The sequence below is a fragment of the Stigmatopora nigra genome, chromosome 7, assembly GCF_051989575.1.
Source record: "Stigmatopora nigra isolate UIUO_SnigA chromosome 7, RoL_Snig_1.1, whole genome shotgun sequence".
Taxonomy (NCBI): Eukaryota; Metazoa; Chordata; class Actinopteri; order Syngnathiformes; family Syngnathidae; genus Stigmatopora; species Stigmatopora nigra.
Window position 1 is genome coordinate 4,927,501 of NC_135514.1, and position 24,369 is coordinate 4,951,869.

At 38.4% G+C, this 24,369-nt stretch overlaps 1 long non-coding RNA gene across 2 annotated transcripts in view; it reads right to left on the reverse strand.

Annotated features, from left to right (window-relative positions):
- LOC144199826 (uncharacterized) overlaps positions 1 to 24,142 on the reverse strand; it is a 27,038-nt gene extending 2,896 nt beyond the window's left edge. The window contains exons 1-2 of one of the 2 annotated variants that reach the window (XR_013326974.1): positions 24,100 to 24,142; positions 19,128 to 19,256 (exon numbers count right to left, since the gene is read on the reverse strand). This is a non-coding gene — a long non-coding RNA (uncharacterized LOC144199826). Of the gene's footprint in view, positions 1 to 19,127; positions 19,257 to 20,081; positions 20,275 to 24,099 lie in introns of those variants that run through there. The other variant, XR_013326975.1, reaches the window with a different exon arrangement.
- Positions 24,143 to 24,369: the final 227 nt, after the last annotated feature.

Here is a 24,369-nt window from a genome sequence, read left to right on the forward strand (position 1 = left end):
CAGAATGCTCTTTAAAATTTAGTTATCATCATATAATTCTCTTCTCATCTCATTTTCTGAACCGTGTTATCCTCATTAGGGTTGCAGGGAGTGCTGGAGCCCATCCCAGCTGACTTCGGGCCAGAGGCGAGGAACACCTTGAATTGGTGGGCAGCCAATCGCAGGGCACAAAGAGACAAACAACAATTCACGCTCACACTCACACCTAGGGGTAATTTAGAGTGTTGAATCAGCCTACCATGCATTTCTTTGGAATGTGAGAGGAAACCGAAATACCCGGAGAAAACTCAAGCAGAACCAGGGAGAATATGCAAACTCCACACAGGTGGAAGACCTGGATTTAAACCCAGGACCGCAGAGCTGTGAGGAAGGACATATGCAATGGACTCCACAATCATTAGAAATATTAATTCATTCATTTTAAAAGCCACTTATCCACCAAGCATGTTTTGGGGATGTGGGAGGAAAATTGAGTAACCAGAGAAACTCACGCAAGCTCCGGGGAGAACATACCAACTCCGCACAGTAAGGACACACCCGGGATCAAACCCTCAACCCCAAAACTGTGAGGCCAACACACTAACATTTTTTCCAAGAAGCAACTGTATTAGAAACAGAATCAACAAATTCTCAAATGCTTTATATGAGTAATTTTAAACGTGACATTACAAGAAACATTATCATATTATATATTAGAAACTTAATCCCCGAGTGTGGCAGAATATTTACTTCACTGGTGTACTTTGCATGTCCTTCATTATTTTTTAATAGAAATTGTGATACTACAACAGGGTGAGTAGCTGCAACGACAAAACAAAAAACATTACAACCATAACTGATGCATGAGTCTGCCCTGGGTGCTGCACTGTAATCACAAATCTAACCAGCCTGGGGATTAAAAACAAACATCCATTCATGGAAAAAAAGGGGTAAAAAAAGGATTTCATCATCTTTTTAATGTGATTGTAGGCTACCGTATTCAAGCTGTAGGTTACCAAATTTTATTGATTATTAAGAGGCTGGAGATAAACCATTCAGACAGTCATTCGTTTTCCGTTTTGCTTATCCTCACGAGGGTTGCAGGGGTAGTGGAGACTATATTGGGTGGCAGCTAATCGCAAGGCATTAAGACAAACAATCATTCACGCTCACACCTACAATTTAGAGTGTACAACCAGACTACTAAGCATGATTTTGCTATGTAGAGAAAACCCTCGCAGGCACAGGGTGAACATGCAAACTCAACACAGGAAGTTCTAAGCCCAGCAGGCATTGCACCCTCAATTTCAGAACTGTGAAGGGGACCTACTAACCACTTTTCCCACCGTGCTGCTTGCAGATAAACCCAAAATGAGATAATAATCAGTCCAACGTCAAACATCAAGAGCAACCTATTCCCACCCTCACAAACATGCAGACAACCATTACAATATACTAATTGAGCATTTCAATATACTTTGTTGTTGTTGTTATTGCGATGAGGAAGGAGAAAAGAGAGGAAAAATAACACAATTGCGAAAGAGCAGCTCAGCATGGGTTTGAGTATCTGCGCGTGTGTGTACATGCGTGTGCGTGCATGAGTGTGTGTTTGAAAAGGTTGCATCTAGGGAGCAGCACTGCTTTGTAGTAGGGCAGAATAAAGATGAATGGAAGCAGCTAGTAAGCCAGTGTCTATCACAGATCCAGCCTTGGGGAATTTAAATACACAACCATACACAACCAAACACACTCAAACCACGCACACTCTTGACAACTTGGATATAACAATATACAGAGACAACTTCAGACTCGGTCAACATTACAGAGTGAAAATGAAATCCAAGTCACCCATACAAGCCCATAAAAATTTTATATAGTTAGTATGTACCACAACAAGTCACTACAAAGTTGGAACACACATACAACTAGAATCACACCTGTCAAACATAAACATTTACAATTGAAAATTCAACGTAACGTTCTTTTGGGCAGCATCATAATATGAAGCAGTGGTTGTGGCTTTCAACAACTAAACCACTGATACTAGAATCGCTTGGCCGAGCTGCAGGAAGAAAATAACTATATAAGTCCACACCAAAAGCCAAGAGCCAATATTCAATACTAGAATTTTTCTTATTTATACTGGGCTCCTGGGCAGACAATATTAAGTTCACAGTTTGAACATTTTAATCCTATAATTCTACTTTGTGAATCAAGAAAATCTCTGTTTTAACAAAGAAACAGGTCATAGTTGCGCTTCCATTGATATTGTTCTTGTGGAACTTTTAAGTCCTACTTTTGCACTATTCATGAAGCAATAATCTTAAAACTTGGTGGCTATTACTGATTATTTTGTATCAGAGATTATTAATTAGTTGCAAAATGATGGTTGAGAATTATCTAGTAGAGGCCAGCCTTCTTTAGAATAGGGCAGGGCGTCCAAACTATTCCAATTTTTGTTCCAATGGATCCAGCAGTTTTAGTTTAACCAATGAGGTTTCTTCTGAACCCAGCTGCACTTGACAGCAATCAAGTAATTATGGTTTAAAAGCACCAGATTGGTGACAATGTATCCTGTTTCCACTGGGGCCCTTGAAGACCGGTTTGGACACCCCGTAGCTGAGGGATTTTCCAGTGTAGGGCATTCACGTACAACTCATGGGCCTATTGGTGCCTGTGTTGCTTTTAGATAGTGTTTTCCCATAGAAGGAAGGCATCCTTCACCCTTAACATCTGCTCGTTTTTTTTCCAAACACACAAATGGTTTGTCTGCCAAAATTAAGGCCAGTGAATTTGCAAAACTCTCGCCTGCTTTTTTAGGGTTTCTTTTTTCCTGGAGGAATTGGTGCTAAAATGAAATACAATTTGTGTTGGAAGAGTGAACAGCAACAATAAGCCATCATTCTAGAAGAATATAACTGAAAATGCTTGGCATACATACAGATGGTGTTCACAAAGCTTTTGTGGGAGGAAGTTCATTGTTGAGGTCACATGCAGAGCGCTTGTCGCTCCAACAAACACCTCAGGGAAGCTTTTAAATAAGTGTGAATTGCCAACCTTCCAGGATGTCACCTGATGCGAGCAAACTAAAGAACAGAAAAAAAAAGAAGTCTAACTTTGTGCTGTTGCAGCACAAAATATCAACATTTCAAAAAGGATTCCTTAATTATTCCAAACTATATTCAGTAATTTAATTTATATTGGGCCTACCTACACAAATTTACAACAAACAAAACTCATAGTTGATCTTATCTATTCCTTTAATTTAAAATGCTGCATAAACGCCAACGGTTTTATGAGCCCATTAAGAATATATTCTCATTACCTAAACAAATGTATGTAAAAAAAACATAGTACATGACATCCATCCATCAATTCTCGGCATCTTTTATTCTCACTAGGATCATGGGTAGGCTGGAGTGGGTGTATCACAAATAGCTCTGAAAATTATTGTTTTTTTTATTGTAGTCTGATAGGTAGGAACTGTATATCTGGTGCCATCTCTGCACAAGAATATAAAGATATCAGTCTTGGTGGCATCAGCAGTGATATTCAATATTTAAATCATCTTCCATACCGTGCACCCTCGTGAGGGTTGCTGGAGTCCTATTCCAGCCGATTTCAGGTGAAAGGCAGACTATAGTCTAGACTGGTTGTCAGGGCAAATAGAGACAGATGACCATTCACACTTACAATTATACTGCCAGCAGCAGGAATCGAACCTGCGCCTGTCCGCACCGAAGTCAGTCAAGTGAACCTCTACCCCGGGGGTCGGGAACCTTTTTGATGGAAAGAGCCATAAACAATTCATACTTTGTAATCCTTGAGAGCCGTTCTCGGAATTTAAAAGTCAACATACATGAAAATGTGTGTGTGTTTTTTTTAGTCACGTCACCACTTTTAAAGTAATAAAAGTCGCAGATATCTTTTGACAACATTATTACAATGTTGCTAATTAATGAGTATCAATGAGGACATCCATGCAGGAGCGTGTAATGGAAAAAAAATATTATAAGGCGCTGTAGGTAGTGTCAATGCCATAATACCAACGTAACGCTCCTATTGCTGCACTTTATCACTAGCAGTTTCCATAGTTTACCTCACAGAGCCATATGTGGCTGCTGAGCCATAGGTTCTCTTTTCCTGCTTTACCCCATCAGAGCATCCAGTAGTAATAGTAAATTGTAAATATTGCATGTGACATAAATATGTTTTTCTCTTGAGGGCAGAAAAAAACAGGAGTTGTGTACATTGTATTTGTTGTGCTGTATCTATTTGTTGAAGTGGACAAAATACCCTGTGCCTGTTTCAAAATATCTATTAAATTGGAAGCTTGTATTTGAGCAGATAACTAAGGAAGGTATATTATAGAAAAATTGTCAGTACTGGTGAATGTCAAAATTGTGCTGAGGGTACAACTGAGGTCTTGTTGTTGTATCACAGTTGTTTGTCAGTGTTCCTGCAAGGCTCATCAAACCCAGACATCCATTTGAGACCTCGAGTGCCTACTTCTCCAGTCACACATGAAAATCTGACAGACTTGCCTGTCAGTAAATCTTTCACCATGTGGACAAGATCAGAGAAGGAAAGTGGAATACGTCCCCAAAATGTGGAAGTGAAAGGTGGAAATTGCGAGCTCCGTCTGGCTGACTCTGGCTTTGGCCCGCCTACTCTATCACTAGCTAATCATAGTTGGTGAAAGCGATGACGTATCCGTACGCCTGCAAGGAGGCAATGATGTATCCCCAAGCCTGCGAGAAGGCCTTGGTGTCAGCAAATTGAATTCTGATTGGTTAAAAAAACAGTCTTATCGACGCTTGTTTAATGCAGCAGAGCCTGCAGAACTGATTGTGAAAGCCTTGAGGCAGATTTCTGACCCTGGCAACAAATAATGGCTGGAATGTGATTGATTAAATGCTTCAATACGAAAACAGACATCTGGAAGCAGTGCAACCAGGGGGAAAGCAATCAAAGGAAGCTGACAGACAATTTTGAATTATTGAATAAGTATTCCTGGGCAAAATATAATTAACATCAGTCTGTGAGGCAGATATTTCTTCGGCCAGAAGAGAAGGCCTTGAGAGCCCTGACGGCACACCACTGTTCAATTCCTAAACCTCTAACAACAGCAACTACCGTACTTTAGGTCTGTGGTTTGTAGCACAAGGGAGGAAAATAGGTAAGCAAGAAAAATCCCAAATCATAGTTGTTTTTTTTTTTGTTGATGAAACTTTAAGAGTGGTGGTGCAGATGAATTGGTCTGAAAAAGGAGGTCTGAGGGGAATAGGTGGTGACAAAAACAACAAGCATACTTCTCAGAAAATAAGATGACAACACAGAGAAAAAGTAAAACAAGAATATGGAACACAAAACAAACAAACAAAACACAAATCCTAAGATGCTCCCAATTTATGAAGAATGAAATATTTTTACAATGTCTGTTAATAGCAATACCCCATGGATAGCAGTACCCCATGGGTTAAAGCTATTGCACTGGTCCTTAAACAGTGAATGTAAACCCTATGAGAACGTAGGGTAACACTATGAAACTCACAATATTCCCCTCTATAATACTATTTCACATGTGAAAAGCAATGAAAGAACCTCCCCTCACTAACGCGTCTCTACAAAACACATTAATACACATTCAGTCTCTTCACTAGGTTGATGCATACAGCTTTGATCTGATGAAGTTGGTGCTACGGAAGATGGGCGCACTAAATCAAACAGAGGAAATATGCACACTCACCCACATCAGCCTAAGGCCATCACAGTCTAACAATACAACTGAGAGAAAATGACAGTATTTTTATACACTTAGTCAGTTAGCTTGAAACCCTTCAATGTTGCACGTTCATGAATGAGCCCCAAATGCCGTGTGTTGTTACCGGAAAGGAGCCAAGAAGCAGAGGATAATTTGTGTATGGAATCTAATCAAATGGAAATTTGTGTGGTTGATGAGAGGTGGGAAAAAATCCTAATAAAATATTCATGCATCCAACACTGTTATTTATTTAAAACATCTTTATTATTTTATTTTCTAAAGCGCATATGGGAATAGGGTGGCTGAAACCTATCCAAACTAACTACAGGCACCAGGCGGGGGACACCCTAAATCGGTGGACAGCCAATTGCAGGGCACAAGGATACTGACAACCATTCATGCTCAACAATATGACTGTTTGAGTATAATTCAGTCTTATTGAAGTTTTTAGAAAAATTGAAATACAACCACTCCAAGCACTGTTTTGTAATTACAGAGGACCACAGGATCATAATATACTGTTTAACTGCAAGGAAAATGCTGTCTACATCACTATATATTACACACAAATCACTGTGTGTGTGTTTGTGTGTGTGTGCCTGAGTATGTTGCTTTGGAGGAGCAGCCAGGACACTGATCAATACACATGATAGGAAGCTAATCGCTCTATGCCAATGCAGGACCTGACAGCTACTAATAGCACAAACTCACAGGGGAATGTGTGTGTGTGCATGTGTGTCTTAATGGCAGACAGAGACTCTTTAGGGAGTGTTCTTCAAGGTTAGACTCAGGGGATGAGGGGCAATTGACCGCACTGTCTATGACACTGACCTCTCCACTGTCAGCACATTCATCATCCAGCAGTGACATATTATAGACAGCATGGGTGCACCGACAAAACTCACACTCAAACATGCACTAAGACACCAGAAAAAAATAGACTATAAACTGTGTGGTTATTACAAATGGAATAATAAAAATGATTGAAATTGTATTCCTACAGGTTAATTCTTCTTGTGATCAAATGCATTTATTTATTGTGAGTTTATTTTTAATAACTAGCAGGAGGAGCAATTGCATTGATTCATACTATACAATCAAGTTGCTAAGCGGAGCATATAAATGAGTAAATAATTGGGATTAATATTGCCAGGTTAGCTTTAGATTTGATTTTCCTTAGTGGTGATGGAAGGGGAAGGGGTGTGGTTACTCTGAATGTTGAAAAATATAAAAATAGACAGTCCATAATAAATATGTATGGGAAAGCAAAGCCAATTCAATATAACGAGTGAACAAAGAAAGATTTGAAGCATTTTGATGATTGAAGGGCTGCGGAAAGCTGATAGATCCACAACTGACTAAGTGAACTGGAAGTCAGAAAGTGACCAGAGAGACGTGTGTGTGCATGGGTGTGTGGTTGTGTACATTGTCTGATGACACTGTATGTGTGTTTGTTCCACTTCTCTGGAGGAGGCATGAGTGATTGAGAAAGGTGGGAAGGAAACAAAGAGAAATGTTTGCATGTGTGCACTGTATGATGGTGTCACCCCATGAATGAGTGACTATGGAAGCTAATAGGCAGCTGCAGCAGTGTGATACCAGCCAAGTCGCAGAGATATCGGCGCTGACATTTCGGGCTTCGCTACCCGTCCACTACCTCCTGGGAAAAAATGGCGATGGCAGTGACAGTGGCCACACGCCTACACTCCCTTTTCTCCACCTCACCTGTCAATCACAATGCTGTCCTTCCTGAGGGTCTGTTGGATAAGACCACAACTGCCATTTTGACATGCAGCAGTGAATACACCTCACGGTCCAGGCTACTAGGACCTAGACCCTGATGCACTGCTGACCCATGTCTATGCCCCAAATCACCCACGCCTTCATTGAACACCTCAACCACAACTGCTGAAAAGGAGGGTGTCTGAGTGTGGGTGCATATGACAGATTGATGTAGAGAAAAAATGAAAAAGAGACAGAAAGAATTGAGAAATGTGAGTTCTTCTGAGTTCTAAAAAGCAAGGAAAGAAAAATGCATCAAGTGAAAGAGAGGAGAAGGATAATGCTAAGATATACTCTGTCCCCTCCTCTCCCCTTCTTTCGGAGAACCTCTTGGCCTCCCCTCCCTCGCCTTCTCCCTGCCTACCCCTGGGCCCTCTGGTGTTGCTCACTCCATTGTGTCAGCTTTCAGAAGTGCTCAGTTTGAGTGGCAGGCCGTCACAGATCAGTTCCCTGCTAAAGCGGCCCGGCAGGCCGAGGTGACGGGCCAGGAAGGGATCTAAGTGGGGTTTATCAGCGCTTCTTAACGCCTCTCCAGCTCTCTGACACAAAAGAGAGGGGGTATTAAACATCTAAAGCAAACCAAAAAGCGTGAAAGCTCCTTATAGGGCCGCGGGATTGGGGATGTGACTGGAGTCTTTAGAGAAATAGCAAAATGAGAGAAATAGGGGGAAAAAAAGTGGGGCTGAAAAAAGGACACAGAAGCTGTACTGCAGGAACGTTGAGGGGAAATTTTAATGTTATTTCTGTCGAGTGTAGACAGGAGTGTAGCTGCTAAAAACAGAGGCATAATATAGCAAACGGGTGTGTTTGAAGAGCTCGCCACCCGACTTCATTGAACATTGGAATATCGTATGAACAAGTCAACATAACAAATATGTCAAAGTGAAGAGCTGGGTGAGACTTTCTCTCTCTAACTGCAATGAAGACTGAGGGTACTGTCACGTCATGGTTCTATCACTGCACCCACAGAAGACATTACCCCGTGGAAGGCTGACTGAAGTTGGCCAATAAGATTCAATCACTTTCAGAATACAATTTAAAACACCCACCAAACATTTGTGACAGCTGCATAATTCATATGGGTTTTTACAATGCTACATTGTAGCACTGTATAATCTTTTTGATTGTTGTATGGTGAAGTTATGTATATACGCGTGGTAAAATAAAACTAATCGCAAGGAGTAGCGTTGGATAGATAGTTTTCTAGTGCAAACTACAAATTCACTTTTCATTTACTTGGTCAATTAAATTTAGCTGATTAATGTTGTCCTGATCCCACTATGTCTGAAAATCTAGGCATGGTCTCCTTAGAATTGTAACACTTCTGCATAAGATTGTATTGTTGTAAAAATTAAAGAAAATAAAGAATATAGAAGAGCAGAAGAGACTGACTTTTTTAACATATTCAACATTTACCATTTTTATCTAAAACAAAACTAAACATTTTTAGTATGCCACTTTATATGATGCTACCCGTGCTCACTGGTTTAATGTAGTAGCAACACTCAAAAAGCATGGCAATTTTTGAAAATATTCAGCATGATTTTGCTAGGAAAATAACTCCATCAGTACTGCCTTAGAGAAAGATGTTTTTAATCTCAATGGGACAAACCTGATTAAATAAATGAAAACAATGACTCATTTGTGACTACTATTGTGTAAGCATGTGGAACATGTTTTACCAAGATCTGACTGAAGGTCCTGCATTTCGTGTTCAATAGCTATAACAGATTTCGAGCACTGTGGAGACTTGGTTAAATAAAATTTAAATACTGAATATAGCTGGGGCATCCCGCCGGATGAGTGGTTAGTACGTCAGCCTGACATTTCTGGGGTACTAGGTTTGATCCCATGTCGGTCCTCCTGTGTGAAGTTTGCATGTTCTTTCAGGGCTTGCGTGGGTTTCCTCTAGGTACTCTTGTTTCCTCCCACATCCCAAAAACATGCAGGGGTTAGACCGGCTGTTGAACATTCTGAATTGTCCCTATGTATGAGTGTGAGCGTGAACGATTGGCTAGCCACCAATTTAGGGTGTCCCCTGCCTGGTGCCCATAGCTAGCTGGGATTAGGCTCCATCCTTCGTTTGATTTAACTTGGGTGTAACAATTGTTCAGTAAATCTGTATTTAAAACTGAAAGAAGTCTGCCCTAAAGCGCTAATAATGCAAACAGGATCGAACATTACAATGCTCAGTTTTAAAAAGAATGAAAAAAATACTACAAATGAGATCTCAAATGACAAAGCACACGCAAAAACACACAAAAAAAGAACAGTAGGAGATCTCAGCTGACAAACCACACACAAAAACACTGGAAAATGGAAAGAAACAAAAAAAAAACAGCAGAAGACATTTTTAAAAATGCAATAAATTACCAGTTCAAAATCTCCCAGGGAACCTACATAAGGACAAACTAAAAATAATCACATCCTAAACAGAGAATACCAGCCGCAAGTAGGATTTAAATTTGTTTGCATTGCAACTTGTGTGAGAAAGTTCTTAATATGTTATTAATTGCAGAGCATATATTTTGTGGTCTCTTCTGTGAGTTATCTTCGAGGCCCCATATGTTAATATTGAGCTGTTTTCCACTGCCTGGCTAATTATATCATTAGCCATGTGATTATTACAATAGCTCAATGTTGCGTTTGCTGACTGTGGGTAAGATCAATTGGGATTTCATAGTGGCAAAACCTTCCTTTTTCTGAGAAACCACCATGGACCTTGATTAAGTGTTTGCTGTAAATAATGGCTGGTTTTACTGCTTGCTGAAATTGAGACAGAGTTGCTTTCTCATTTTTCATTGTAAACAAATCAGTAAGTGATAGGTGTTACCGCAACTACTGTAAATTACACTGATTTAGAGAGGTTATCGCTCTACTAAAAAAAATACTACAAACCTATTATTTTACCATTATTAGGTTTGTTCTTCCATTCTTGCACAGATGTGTGATGCTCTAACTAATTTCAATAGTCATGTAAATTGCACAAAAATAATATGTATCAATTTCCCAAATACAATAAATTATACCATACAACTGCTCTCTCCTAATAGTTATTCCCGAAGACTTTTTCACTTTGCTGAGCTATCAAGAGTCAATAAAAATATGCAAAGGGAAACTGGGGAAATTTTTACCAAGGAATTTCAAGAATTTCCCATTTGAGCTTGCTGAGTTAGTAGCTGGACAGTTGTTACAATATTAACATTTAATGCTCACAAAATATGTAGTGAACCTTCACTTGGTAACATTATTCAGTTAGACTGCTGGCTGTGTACTGAGCATATTTAGAATCTCAGCTAAAACTCTCAATGTGGCACCCTGATCAGTGAAATGCAATCTTCAAAATGGGAGCAGGGTAAGTGCTGTGAGTGAAATGTTAATTTTTTATTTATTCATTTGATGGTTTTGTATGTTGTTAATTGTGCAATTCATTTGGTTTGTGTTATGGTTATGGTTGTTTTTGGTTGAAGCCATAGTTCTGGGGCACTGGGGATAAAACTCAAGGGCAGAGTTTGAGCCTTCCCACCCATTTCTGCTGTCATGGGATGTCTAAGAGGGTGACTGTTTCCTTGGTAACATTAGCCATGCAAGTGGCTACATTGTGTTCTACTGGAAAAAGAAGTAGACAACCTGAACGTGCTAAGAGAAGGGGCAAAATTCATCCTCAGGATGAGTAAAAAAAACTTTCATCTATTAGTTGGAAGACATTTTTTGCTAATCAAAACTAGACACTGATTAAAACAACAGCTGCCCAAATGAATCTCCATTTGCATATACATGCTGTGTAAAATCAGAGCCAAACTGATGGTGTGAGTTTATACTTAAGGTGGCCATGCAAATGTATTACACAGCCATGTCTAAGTAGCTGATGACACTGATTTGCTGGAGTTACAAATCTACTTCCCACTGAGTTACAGACAACCCCAATCAGGCCATTAAAAAATAGAGAGAGAGAAAGAGAGAGAAAGAGAGAGAAAGAAAGAGAAAGAGAGAGAAAGAGAGAGAAAGAGAGAGAAAGAAAGAGAAAGAGAGAGAAAGAGAGAGAAAGAGAGAGAAAGAGAGAGAAAGAGAGAGAAAGAGAGAGAAAGAGAGAGAAAGAGAGAGAAAGAGAGAGACAGAGAGATCATTAGAATGATCCGTGATTCACTCTACAGATTAAGATGAGTAGAATCATATTCAAAACTTTTTTTTTTAAATTGAAATGTTGTAGGAGTTTTGCCAGTGTCATTTTTCATACATTTGCTATATTTAATATAAGCATTGCATGAAATTGAATGCATTCTTGATTTAGACAAAGAGTCATAATCATTTAATTTCTTGCCACCAATGAAAGACATTTGGTTTATCCTTATTCAAAACAAGATGTGCCGAGGTTTCTTGAAGTGCTTTCTTGTAATGAGATTGTGTGTTTTGGAAACCCTGACGTCCCAAATTTGTTATGCACCCTTCCTTTAAGAGTCGGGACATCCATATAATCAGGGTCTCCAAATGTAATAAAAATATAAAAAAAGAAAAGGGCAGAATGCTGTTGGGGAATTCTGACAATTAGCTCCCAATGACCATCCTCCTTGCAAGTGAAAATCCAAAATGGTGTCTTCCCTCTTCGTTTCTGCATGGTTTTATGGATGTTTAAACGGTAAGCCTGACAAATGTACTGAATTTCCCTTACCAGCAGCTTCAAGTCTTTCCTCTCTTAATACCAAATCCCTTGCTTCTTACTTGTGTGTGTTCACATTTTCAAAAAACATAATGGTTACGATCCGATTACTATTTTTGTAAGACATGAGTTCGCTCTCTTTCTGCACAAACATGATAAGGTGAGCAGGCTAAACATTTTTCCAAAATACAAAGAGAGATCATTGACAAAAAATTGACAATTTATTTTGACTTTTAATCTATTTGCACAGCATAAATTTACCCACTCAACCACAGTTTTTATAAAGGGTCTCTGTAAGAGGTGGAATGAAATAAAAAGCACACCGTTTATTTAACCTCATCCTGGCCCTTCCATTCCCAAGCTTTATAAACTCAATCGTATTGACCGCCTGGGAGAGTTGGAGCTAACTAAGTGAAACATACTCGGCTGCAGTTGTGTGCACGTTCGTGTGTGTGTGTGTTTCTTACTGATTCTATCTTCCTTCACTTTCATTCGCTCTACTCTTTGTCCCTGAGGTACATCAGGCTTGGGACTGCAGAGTAATTTGTCCCAAATTGAGTTCCCTTTTGCTGGCAGATACAGGCCACATCATGGCCATTTAGAGAGAGACAGAGAAGAGAGATAGATGGCAGGAGGGGATCAACACACAAATTATTTGCTAAATGTTCACACTAATTTCTCTGTTTACCTTTCAGTTTTTTCCATTTTTCTCTTTTGTATATTTCGTTGCTGTCTCTTTGTCTTCAATGACCACATGCCCATTAACCAGCTATTTTTAAAAATAATTCTTTGAAGTGTATTTGAATATGAACAAATGCTTATTTACCTTTACTGGATTTGCTGGATTTTGCATGATCTCCATTTTTAATTATATTTTATTTCTTGATTCTGTGTAATTTCTGTTAAGGTATCAAGTGATTATTATGTGATTAGTGAATATTCCTTCTAAGCAGCGGCGTCCGTGAATTTTCTAGCAACGCCTTCAGCTGTCGGAATCAATCCAACCCTCAAAAAGTATTTTATGGCTATAAAACCTCAACTGCAGCTACAGCTTGCTGCACATAAAAACAAATCCTCAATAATAACCTCATACAATTGAAATATTATTTAGGAATATAGCCATATTTTACTCACCAAAAATGCTTTTTACCATCCTCCTTTCTTTCCTCCTTTCTATCGCCATCGAAGCTAATGCTGAAAGTCAAGTCTATCCTGTCGTATTTCTGGCAAACGTTTTTATTCCATGAATTGTTCAAGTGGGAGTTGGAAATCACAGGCTGATGAAGCCAACAGAACCACATCATTTGCAAAAAGCAGGAATGCAATTCTGAGGCCACCAAACCGGACCCCCTCAATGACAAGGCTGCACCTAGATATTCAGTCCATACAGGTTATGAACAGAATCAGTGACACAGGGCAGCCCTGGCAGAGTCCAACCATGACTGTCCAACCTTCCGTCCCAAGACATGCAGCCGATGGCACATCACAAAGTTAATCATCAAACTGCGTCCCATGGTGTTCTGGTGCCAAGTGCATACATGATCCCTATGCTTGAACATGGTGTGGATTCTTCCCATTAATCCCCTGATGAGCACACATTGAGCATTGAAGTCCCCCAGCAGAACGAACGGATTCCCCCGAAAGAGCACTCTCCAAAACCCTTTCCAAGGTCTCCATAAAGGGAGGGTACTCAAAACTACAGTCAGGTCCCGGAATGTAAAGACTAAACATGCAACTGTTAAAATCTCATGCCTTCCTTGACATGATGAGCGATGCCAGTAATATTTTTCTTTCATTTCCATGTGTTTCTACTCAATGTGAAAGATTCTTCAGGCAAAACATCCACAGTTCACCAACAAAAACATTATTTTCATGATTTAAGAGAGCCGAAAAAGATTCTTTTTGTTGACTATCATCTCAACAATGCTGATTCTCAACTGTATTACACAAGCTATTACATACAGTTGTACACTTAGCTAGCATTTAAAACAAACAAATTTTGTTCCTTATGCCTTCGTCGAGAAGGGTCACAGCAAACAATATGAGGGCAATCAAGGAACCACTGGTATGCCTTTCTCCCTACTAATGAAGGCGTTTTGAAAAAGTAATCTAATTCTCCTGCTGCAATTAGGGCTGGGAGTGCCTTGTCACTATCAATTATCTGCTCCTTCACTCATTTTCTTCAATGTGGATGCTGAGTCTGCATGACAGACAAAATCTATCTCATCAGTCAACCAGTGTATTCAAACACAAACATATAAAGATTCGACAATGGAATCATTACAGTTGTTTGCAGATGTACATTGCCCTTCCATTCATTCATCCATCTGCCCATCTATCTATCCATGCATCCATTTCATTAGCTACTTTTGAGAAAAAAATATGAGTGTTGTTGTGTGTTTCCATGTTAATCATGTTGTTTTTCTTTTTCTTTTTCAATTGTTGTATTGAAAGTTAGAGATCTGTTTGCTAAGAAACTCTTTAAAAAAATCTTACAAAGTGCTTCACTACATCACACATCCATTTGGAGCTAGACATCATCTTACCCAAAATGGGGAGGTCTTGGGGGGTGCTTTCTCTCCCCCTTTTGGGCTCTACTACGTGCATTTTCCTCCCTCTCTTACCTTCAATTCCCACCAGAGTTACCCACCTGGGATAGAGACCATATCTTTCTTACCCACACTCTCCACGATTCCTTCATTTATAAATGACGAGTGAGGTATGAGTCAGGCCGGGAGCGTGGGGATGGGCGTTGGAAGGTGGAAGGTAAGTTGGCTGGGAAAGAATCCGCGATGTAGGACAGTACGCAAAGGGAGAGAGAAAATATTAAAGCGATAGAGATAGGGGAGACTGAATGAATAGTGTGGGGCTAAGAGAGAAGGGAGGGAGAAAGAGATAAGGAAAATGGAGAAAAGCTCAATGGAGTGAATTAAATTGGGGGACGAAAGTGGATGGTAAGAAGACAGCGCGAATCTATGTGTGTGCATACTTCATTCACAAGCTACATTTGTGCATCTTGCATGAGAAAATGGAAATCGACAGGGTATGACTGTGGGCATCCAAATGAGTTACATTTCCAGCCTGCATCTAGTGCAGTGTTGCCCTCCATTCAGCCTGTGGCCAGTACCCTTCTTAATTTCACTGTCTCTGCTCTTTTTATACTGAGGAGTCAGACTGAACTCTGTAGCTCCCTACCTAATGGAATGGACCTATGATCAAGCATTAGAGGATTGGTGTTCCTTTGTGTGCCCCTGGGTACCAGTGTACTGCTTTTCCTTTTAAATCATATGCATGTTTCCTTCATATAAAGGTTTATAGGCATGATGGACATTACGGCCAGGAGTGATCCTTTAAGGGTAAGGCATAAAAAAAGTTGTTGTTTTTTATCCAACGGTGGCTATTTTAAAAGGATGAACACCATTGTAGAAGCAATGTGGATGTATGAGATTTCAGAGAAAGAAATATCCTGAATCTCTTAGACAGCAACCCCAATTGAACACAAGACATTTGAGTGATTTCATTTACCCGGTAAATCCAGAAGTCTTCTGCAATTACATTTGCTTTACTCAGATAGAAACCACACCTCTAAATGTACGTACAAAGAAGCACGAGAGGGGGGATGTTTTGGGGCTGCTCGCATGGAGCGGATAGGAGATTGAATCTCTCGATGATCTGATAGCGAGACACTGAGCCAAGCTGTTCTGTAGTAATGTTATGCTAATTATATGGTAATGATATGGTAATCTGTCGTCGTTATTCCTCCTGACAGGAAAAAAAGGCGAATCTTAGAGTCCTTTCACCATTGGTTGCAGACCGGGGACTATTTGATGTCAGAGTTCAACACAAAATAAGCACCTAAAAGTACAAATTCATACATGTCCACAATTGTACACACTTTAGAAATTACTTAAAAAAAAAAGGTTTGCTAAACAATACTCGCCAGCTGATGATGTAGTGATTCATTCGACTCCCGTGTGGGCAGTTTGGAATCGATTACCGTTCAGTGGCCGTGTAACTGTGAGCAAATATTTATCTGTCTCTCTGTTCCCTATGGCTGACTGGGAACCAATTTAGCATGTAGTCCGCATTTCGCCCGAAGTCAGCTGGGATAGGCTTCAGCACCCCATAACTCTGACCAGGATAAGAACTGTTGAAAATGAATTAATGAATATATAAAATTCCAATTATTTTATGCTTGGATACAATGAATTGCATAGTCATCAAACTTGGATGGAAGGTGCATGTTTGGCAGAAGAAGAAATAGTTAATTGCGTTTAACTGATTGGACAAAAATTGCTATAGATATGATATAAATCAAACCTCCGGCAACTAATTCAGGGTTTACCTTGCCTTCTGTTTATTGTTAGCTCTAGGAAATACTGACACATATCAACAAGCACCCAAGCTTGTATATAATATAATATATATAATATAATATAATATATATATAATATATATATATATATATATATATATATATATATATATATATATATATATATATATATATATATATATATATATATATATATATATATATATATATATATATATATATATATATATATATATATATATATATATATATATATGCCATCCCGTGTATTTCATATGCCCCCTTAAAACTAATACAATTGTATCCTCGAATTTGAAAGGTAATTGTAAATGTAAATATAGGCACAAATATTGATCCACGGAATCAATGTGGGTACAATCTTATCAATGTACCTCAAACGCAAAAATGTAGTCTGTCTCAGGGTTTCGGTGGAGCCTCTGCCACGGAGGTCAAGACACATCGACTCATGATGTCTATACAAGGTAACATGCCCTGCTTGACCATCACTGGCTGCAAATGATCACATGACATTACTTGGCCAATTAGTGTTAGGATTAATTTATTTCGCTTGAATTTGGAAAAATATGTATTTTAAATATATCTTATTTTACACTAAAGTACGATCTGATGAATGCGCATATGAAACTGGTGGGGTTTGGTAGCCCCAACAGGGTTAAGGACCACTGTCCTAGGATCATTGGGAAAAACAAACCTCTCAACCACAATAAAGTGACAAATCATTGGGCGGCTTTTAATATCCTATTAGGTCAATGAATTAATTTGAGTAGAAAGTTGACATACTGTAAAAAAGTGATACTTTCTCATCAGCATTAGGCAAGTGGAGCTGCACGGCAGGACTGCAAGGATGACAGGACTATATTAATTCATTAATTTTCTGAACCGCTAAGGGTCACGGTGGGTGCTCATCCGCCCTGATACCATATTGGTACACTCTAAATTGCCTCTTGGTAGGAGTGTGAACGTGAATGGCTGTGCATTGGGACTTTTTGGTAAAACTCAAGATGGTCTAGTCAGTGTGTGTCAGAAGTGGAATGGTCCTGGCATTTTTAACAGATTATCTTAAAATATTCTTTGAAATCATTTGGTAGCCATTTGCAGCCATTTTCAAGCTCTTCTTATTTTACAAAGCTGCATCAGATCTGCATGCGACAAGATGGTCAAATCAAGTGCCTGCATACAATAAGGACAATTGGAAGACAGAGACTGGAATGCAGTATCCAATATGCTCCTGGTAAAGGTCAAAGATATATTTTATTCATGATTCAGGCAGCAGAGGCAGCAACAGCACCAGGGCCAAGGTTAAAATGTGCTTGCATTCTGATTCCCCAAAGCCAATGCTGCACCTCTTTACACACAAGACCAGCGCATATACTGACACATATCAACAATGGCAATGCATTCACCCACAGCTAGCTCATATTATTCATCAATAACTTCTCTGAACTGTATTTTCAGTTGGTCTGTCAGAAGAAAAATCCTTGTGAAAAAAGCTGCTCCAAAATTGACCTCATTTTGAGCGGCCATTACATTCAACTTTATCGGACATACGTGTACATATGTTCACTCAGTATCCACTCGCAATTCTACCCCACCGGGAAAGGTCTTTGGATTTTTTATTAACTTTAATGGCTTAATATTTTTACATACCTACATTCTGAAGGGGGAATGTGCAGACATAAGAGTTTTCTTACTGAACTTTCTTAAACTTAATTGTTTATCAAACGAGTACATATTTTGTCTCTTGTACAACAACACTATGTATATTTAAAACATCATTCACCCAATATGATACATACAGTAAGTAGTACCTCTACCTAACCCTCACCCTGTGCAGACATAAGAGAGTTTTCGTACTGGTCTTTGTTACATATTTTATACAAAATTGCTATACTTGTATAATTGTTGTAAATGCTTTTAAAGTTTTTTTCTCATTTTAAAATACATATGTCTCTACTTACAAAAAAAGTTAGAATGTTACCAAGCCCCTGTTGGAACAAACTAATTTCATAGGTAGAGGTACTACTGTATGTATTACATTGGGTGAATGATGTTTTAATTATTCGTAAGTTTGTTGTGCAAGAGACAAAATATTTACTAGTTTGATAAACAACTAAGTTTTGTTTCTTCTAATTATGTCGGATGAATATTCATTCATTCATTCATTCTCTAAACTGCTTTATCCCCATTACGGTCATGGGGGGTGCTGGAGCCTACCCCAGCTGACTTCGGGCCAGAGGCATTGGACACCCTGAATTGGTGGCCAGCCGATCGCAGGGAACGTGGTGACAGACAACCATCCACTCTCACATTCATACCTATGGGCAATTTATTGTACAATCAGCCTACCATGCATGTTTTTGGAATGTGGGAGGAAATCGGAATACCCAAAGAAAACCCAAGCATGCCCAGGGAAAACATGAAAACTCCACACAGGTGGACTGACCTGGATTTGAACCTAGGACTCCAGATTTGTGAGGCCGACATTCTAACCACTCAAGCTGCTGAGCCGCCTCGGATGAATATTAATGATTGCTAAATAAAAATACTAATGATAAGTGGCACAATGGTTGAGTATTTAGCATGTTTACCTCACATTTCCAAGGTCAAATATTCAATCCTGGACTCCAGCATTCCTGGGTGGAGATTGCATGGGTTTTCTCAATGTATTCCAGTTCATCCCAGAGAACATCCATAGCAGGCAGAATGACCAAATTTTCCTTGATAAAGATAAAACAACGCATTTTATCATCTGTTCATTCTTTTTTTTAGTACATTACAAAATCTTAAAAATCCACTTCACAAAGCAATGCTCAGAATACATGTACACAAAAACACAACTTAAGTATCCTTTATAGCAGGGATAGGGAATATATGAGCCATAAGTACACATATTTTCATGTTGCTCAAGGAATAACATTTAACAATTTGAATTGTTTATGGCACTTGCTGTCAAAAAGGTTACCAGCCCCCGGTATATAGTGAGTACAGATTGCAGGTGATTATTTCACATATTAGAAGATTTTGTTTTATCTTAATTTTTTTTAATCATTTTTTCTGCTCTACTGTCGGTACCATGCCATGTTCCAGAGGCAGAAAAAAAATCTCTAGGCAATGTAAATTACTGGGATATACATTCACTGATCTCTTGTCAACAATGATGCAGTTTAGAAGGCCTTTTATACAGCCAAGCAAGCAAGGGCGGTTGGTCCAAGGATGCCTCTCTGTGGCCAATAGATTATAATGCAGGAAGAATTAAAATATCACAATAACTGACATTCATTTTCAATTTAAACTAGTATTTGCAGTTGCCTAAAAGACTTCAAGCAATAGGTATAAACACACTCTGGATTTGCCAGACAGAATCAGAGATTACATCCATTCACACTGTTACCAAAGTGCGAAGCGAACCCATGCTACTGTGGATGAAAATCTGTCGAAGGAACCACTATATCATTAGTCATTGAAAAAGATCACATTAATTGTCTTGCAAATTAAAATTGAACTGAAACACAGTAGAAGAGTGGTTAGTATGCCTGCCTCACATTTCTGATATAGAGTTGTTCAATCCCCAAAGGGTTCCAACATTCCTGTGTGCAGTTCGCATGTTCTTCACGAGCCTGGGTTTTCTCCAGGTACTCCACTCCCACATCCCCAAAACATGCAAAGTTGGATGGTTGAACACTGTAAACAGTCCCCAGGTATAATTGTGAACAGGAATGCTTTCCAGTTCCTTGTACTCAGTAATCGGCTGGTCACCAATTCAGTGTGTCCCCACATTCTATTTAAGTGTTTTCTTGATTCAAAACATCTGGTGGTTATAAGGTGTGAGCCTGGCCTGTGAAATTGAAATCAGCTTTCCAACAATTGTGATAAGTAACAATTATTTTGTCACTTAACAAAGAGGGGCAAATACTTTCTCACAAAGGGCCAGACAAGTTTGTACATTTTTCTGCCTTGGTAAATAGAATCATCATCATTTAGAAACTGCATTTTTTTCTTTTCTTGGAGTGTCTCTATGTCCTATGAAAATTGATTTGATGGTTTGAAACCTGTGTGTGATAAACACAGAAATCAGGATATATATTGGGGACAGTATGAAATGTTTTGTGTTTCTTGCGGTTCAGCACCAACATTTCATACTAGGCACATTTGTATAATAAAAATTGTACAGAAGAATATATGTATTGTATTAGAAGAAAATATGTCTTTCTATATATATATATATATTTGTTTTTATATATGTACATAGATTTATATATATATATATATATATATATATATATATATATATATATATATATATATATATATATATATATATATATATATATATATATATATATATATATATATATATATATATATATATATATATATATATATATATATATATATATATATATATATATATATATATATATATATATATATATATATATATATATATATATATATATATATATATATATATATATATATATTCAGAGAGAGAGAGATATTTTCTTCTAATGTATATAATTTTAATCATACAAACGTGTCTAGTATGTAATGTTGGCACTGAACCGCAAGAAACACAGAACAATTCATACTGTCACAAATACCTGCTGTAGCCTGCCACAAATCCAAAGACAAAATGAGAACTCCACAGCTATAGGCATCAAAAGAAATATTTCACCCGTCTGGAATTTAGGCGTTTCCAACCTTGATTCAAATGCTTCAAGAATAACAATGGCAGTTGAGTGAGGTCAGACACGAAGCGCAAAAGATTCCAAAACCTAATCAATTGTCTCTACCTTCAGTTTGGATTCTCATTAATGGGAATCTCCATTTTGCACTGTTAATCCAAACAAACTGATCAAATACAGTCCATTCTGTTGTTAGATTTATGTAATTCAAGTCAAATCAACTGCAGCCTACCTGCAGTATTTTGAAAAAGCTGACAGCTGTTTAAATTCTACCACACCTTTCAGCTTCAATCTTTGAAGTTTCTGATTGAAATCGATTACCTAAGTCGGGGCTCGAACCCCAGGCATTCCCACTGAAGTGAAGGCTGGGCTACGTAACCCACCGAGCGAGGAGCAGACCCCGGGCAGAGACAAAGGGAGAGGAAGGGAGAAAGACCGGGTACAATGAACAGTGCTTGTGCCTCAGGGTCTACTGGGAAGCTGATAAAGTACCTGGACATTTTTATAGACAAACTACTTATTTCTGTCCTCATATCGCTTTGGAAGACTGATAACTTTATATTCCTCTCAGTCAGAGGAATGAGGGGCGGGTCCTCTCAAGAGTTTAATTGATCAAGCTGTAGCCACAAGGTCTTTTTTCTGGAGATAAAAGGGACTACCTCTTTTGCCTGTACAATATGGCGATCTTTTAGAAAGTACTCTCAATGAAAAAAGGGGTGGGAATGGAGGGGGGGGGCACTCATTATGCAAAGTCATTACTGGCCTACAACTATTCTGCTTAAAGAGAGGGAATTAATAGTAAAATTGTATCCTAAGGATTTCTAGAGGTCAAATGACCAGTCTTGTGATAACATTGTCTCTGAAGATTACTACTAAAATGTAAAGATAACCATTTTGAGGTCAACCTGAATACTTTTTACATGTTTTTTTTAAAGGTGTAGCTACAAGGCAATTTATTATGTTTTGGAGCCTATGATGACTTTATGAGATTAAAACACAGAACATAGTAAACAAGTTTGCATCCCCCCAGTTTTGTTAAAATGTACTGTGCCTACTTTTTTTTCTAGTTTTAGTTCATATTTTCATTTTCATATCTCCCTATAAGGACTACTCTACTGTATGTCAATTATTTTATTCTGTGTTTTGTATGCTTTATTTAATGTGATGAAGCTGGAAGGGAGTTTCCAATAGAAAGTCATTTGACTTTTTTATTACGGTGACAATGTGTACCATTTAGGGAGACTGCCTTTTATTTATTTAGATGAATGTGTGCAGATTCTGTTACATAATCTCAGATCTAGGGCAACATTGTTGTGTCTTTTCTGAAATCAACATGTACTTTATGTGTAGTTGCATTGTGGAATGCCGTCTGTTAACATCTTTCTTTCTTTAGTGTTTCATTCAAGAAATATTCACCCCCCCCCCCCCCATTCTCGCCCAGGGGGAGTAGGGGAGTATATTGTTTGTAATTTTAAATATTGTTTGGATTTTCTATAAAAGTGACTCTCCCCAAAAGAACCCCAATATTGCGATATGCTATATCTATTTTTTGCAATAAGAGGCATCTGTAACTATCATCAGACATTTTCCCCATTCTTCTAGATACAATTTAACTTGATTTTATCCTGTTGAGCTCTCAGTTTGAATGGGATACAGTGCTTTGGCATTTAGGTTGTGCCATTTGAACAAGTCAACAACACTGGATTATATGTGAAAAAAAGCATGTAACAAAAGGTTCCGTTTAACCAATTTATTTAGCAATCAACAGAAAAACTACCCTACTGTCAACCTGACCTTTGCTTTGCAATCAACAATGTCATTTCTTCCTACTCCATGCTGTGTGTGCCACTGGTCAATGCCAAATCTGAGTAAAAGTGACTCACATGTACAGAACTGGTAATTGAAAGCTCAAAACATGATCTCAGGGGCCGTGACAGAAGATCAAATGTCATGTTCAAATTCATCAGAGCGCTGTTGAAATGTAGTTTATAGTTGGTCACTTGTCTTTTGTTGACCTTCAAACTTCAATTTCGATCTAAAACCACCCAAAAAAATGTGAGGTTGCAGTTTGGGAATTTTAATACATTGGCACACAGATTTGTTGTTGTTTGGGTGTTTTAATTACAGTGGAAATTCACATAACTAGATTTTTTTCCACGGTGTAAAAACTTTGGCCAAGTTAAAACAATACAGGTCATATATGCTGTCATATTTGCTTTAAAATGCCTTGATTATTTTTGTTCACATTGAGATCCATATCAGCTTGTATGGGACTGAATACAAATCTGTTTCTGCGGATTCAACACTTCACTGAACAGGGAATGTAGCAGAGGCAATTTTAACAACAGTTCTGTTGCATTTTTTCATTGATAGAGAACGGCAATGCATCTAACTAAAATGATTTGATGATCATCATCTTTGTAGGGATTTAGTAGACGGGTAATGGCTAATCTTGAGTAGCAATCAATGTAGAAAATATGACATATGCATCTGCACACATTAACAACAAAACATTGAAAGAAATCCAAGTGAATGGCAGTAGTTTTATTCACAATTGTTTTACCTACAATGATGGAAGATCATTCAATTATTCTACCTTTCACTAAACATCACTGTCATAGATGAACAGATCTATTTCAATTTAATAATTTGTTCAAACTGCGTGAAATTGGACTAGTTCTTATTACTTAATAATTTTGCAGTTCAGATTTTTATGCTGTCAAACTATTATTCCATCATTTTGTCAAATAATCTGATCTTGAAGGGAATGACGATTTTTCACTGCTGGGACCTTTGCATGCAGTTAAGTCATCGTTCTGAGTAGCATTGCCATAATCTTTATGTCTTTATTTATGTTATCAATCCTCTTTCTTACCTCTCCAGAGTTAAACTGTGGTGGCAACGTGGAAGCGAGTTCTTTAGAACGATTTAAGAGTGACTCCTGCTGACATTTAAAAGAACCACTAAGCCACACCCATTGTCACATTTTGGCCCAATTAAAAACCCAAACGTTTTTCAGCACATGCGCATCGCTCAAGCGCGGGACAGTCCCGGAACACAAACAATGGAAGCGCCGTACCATCAAGTGAATGTGCAAAATGTTATTCAATCGAAATTCAGCAAGTAAAGGTATGTTTACGTTTTA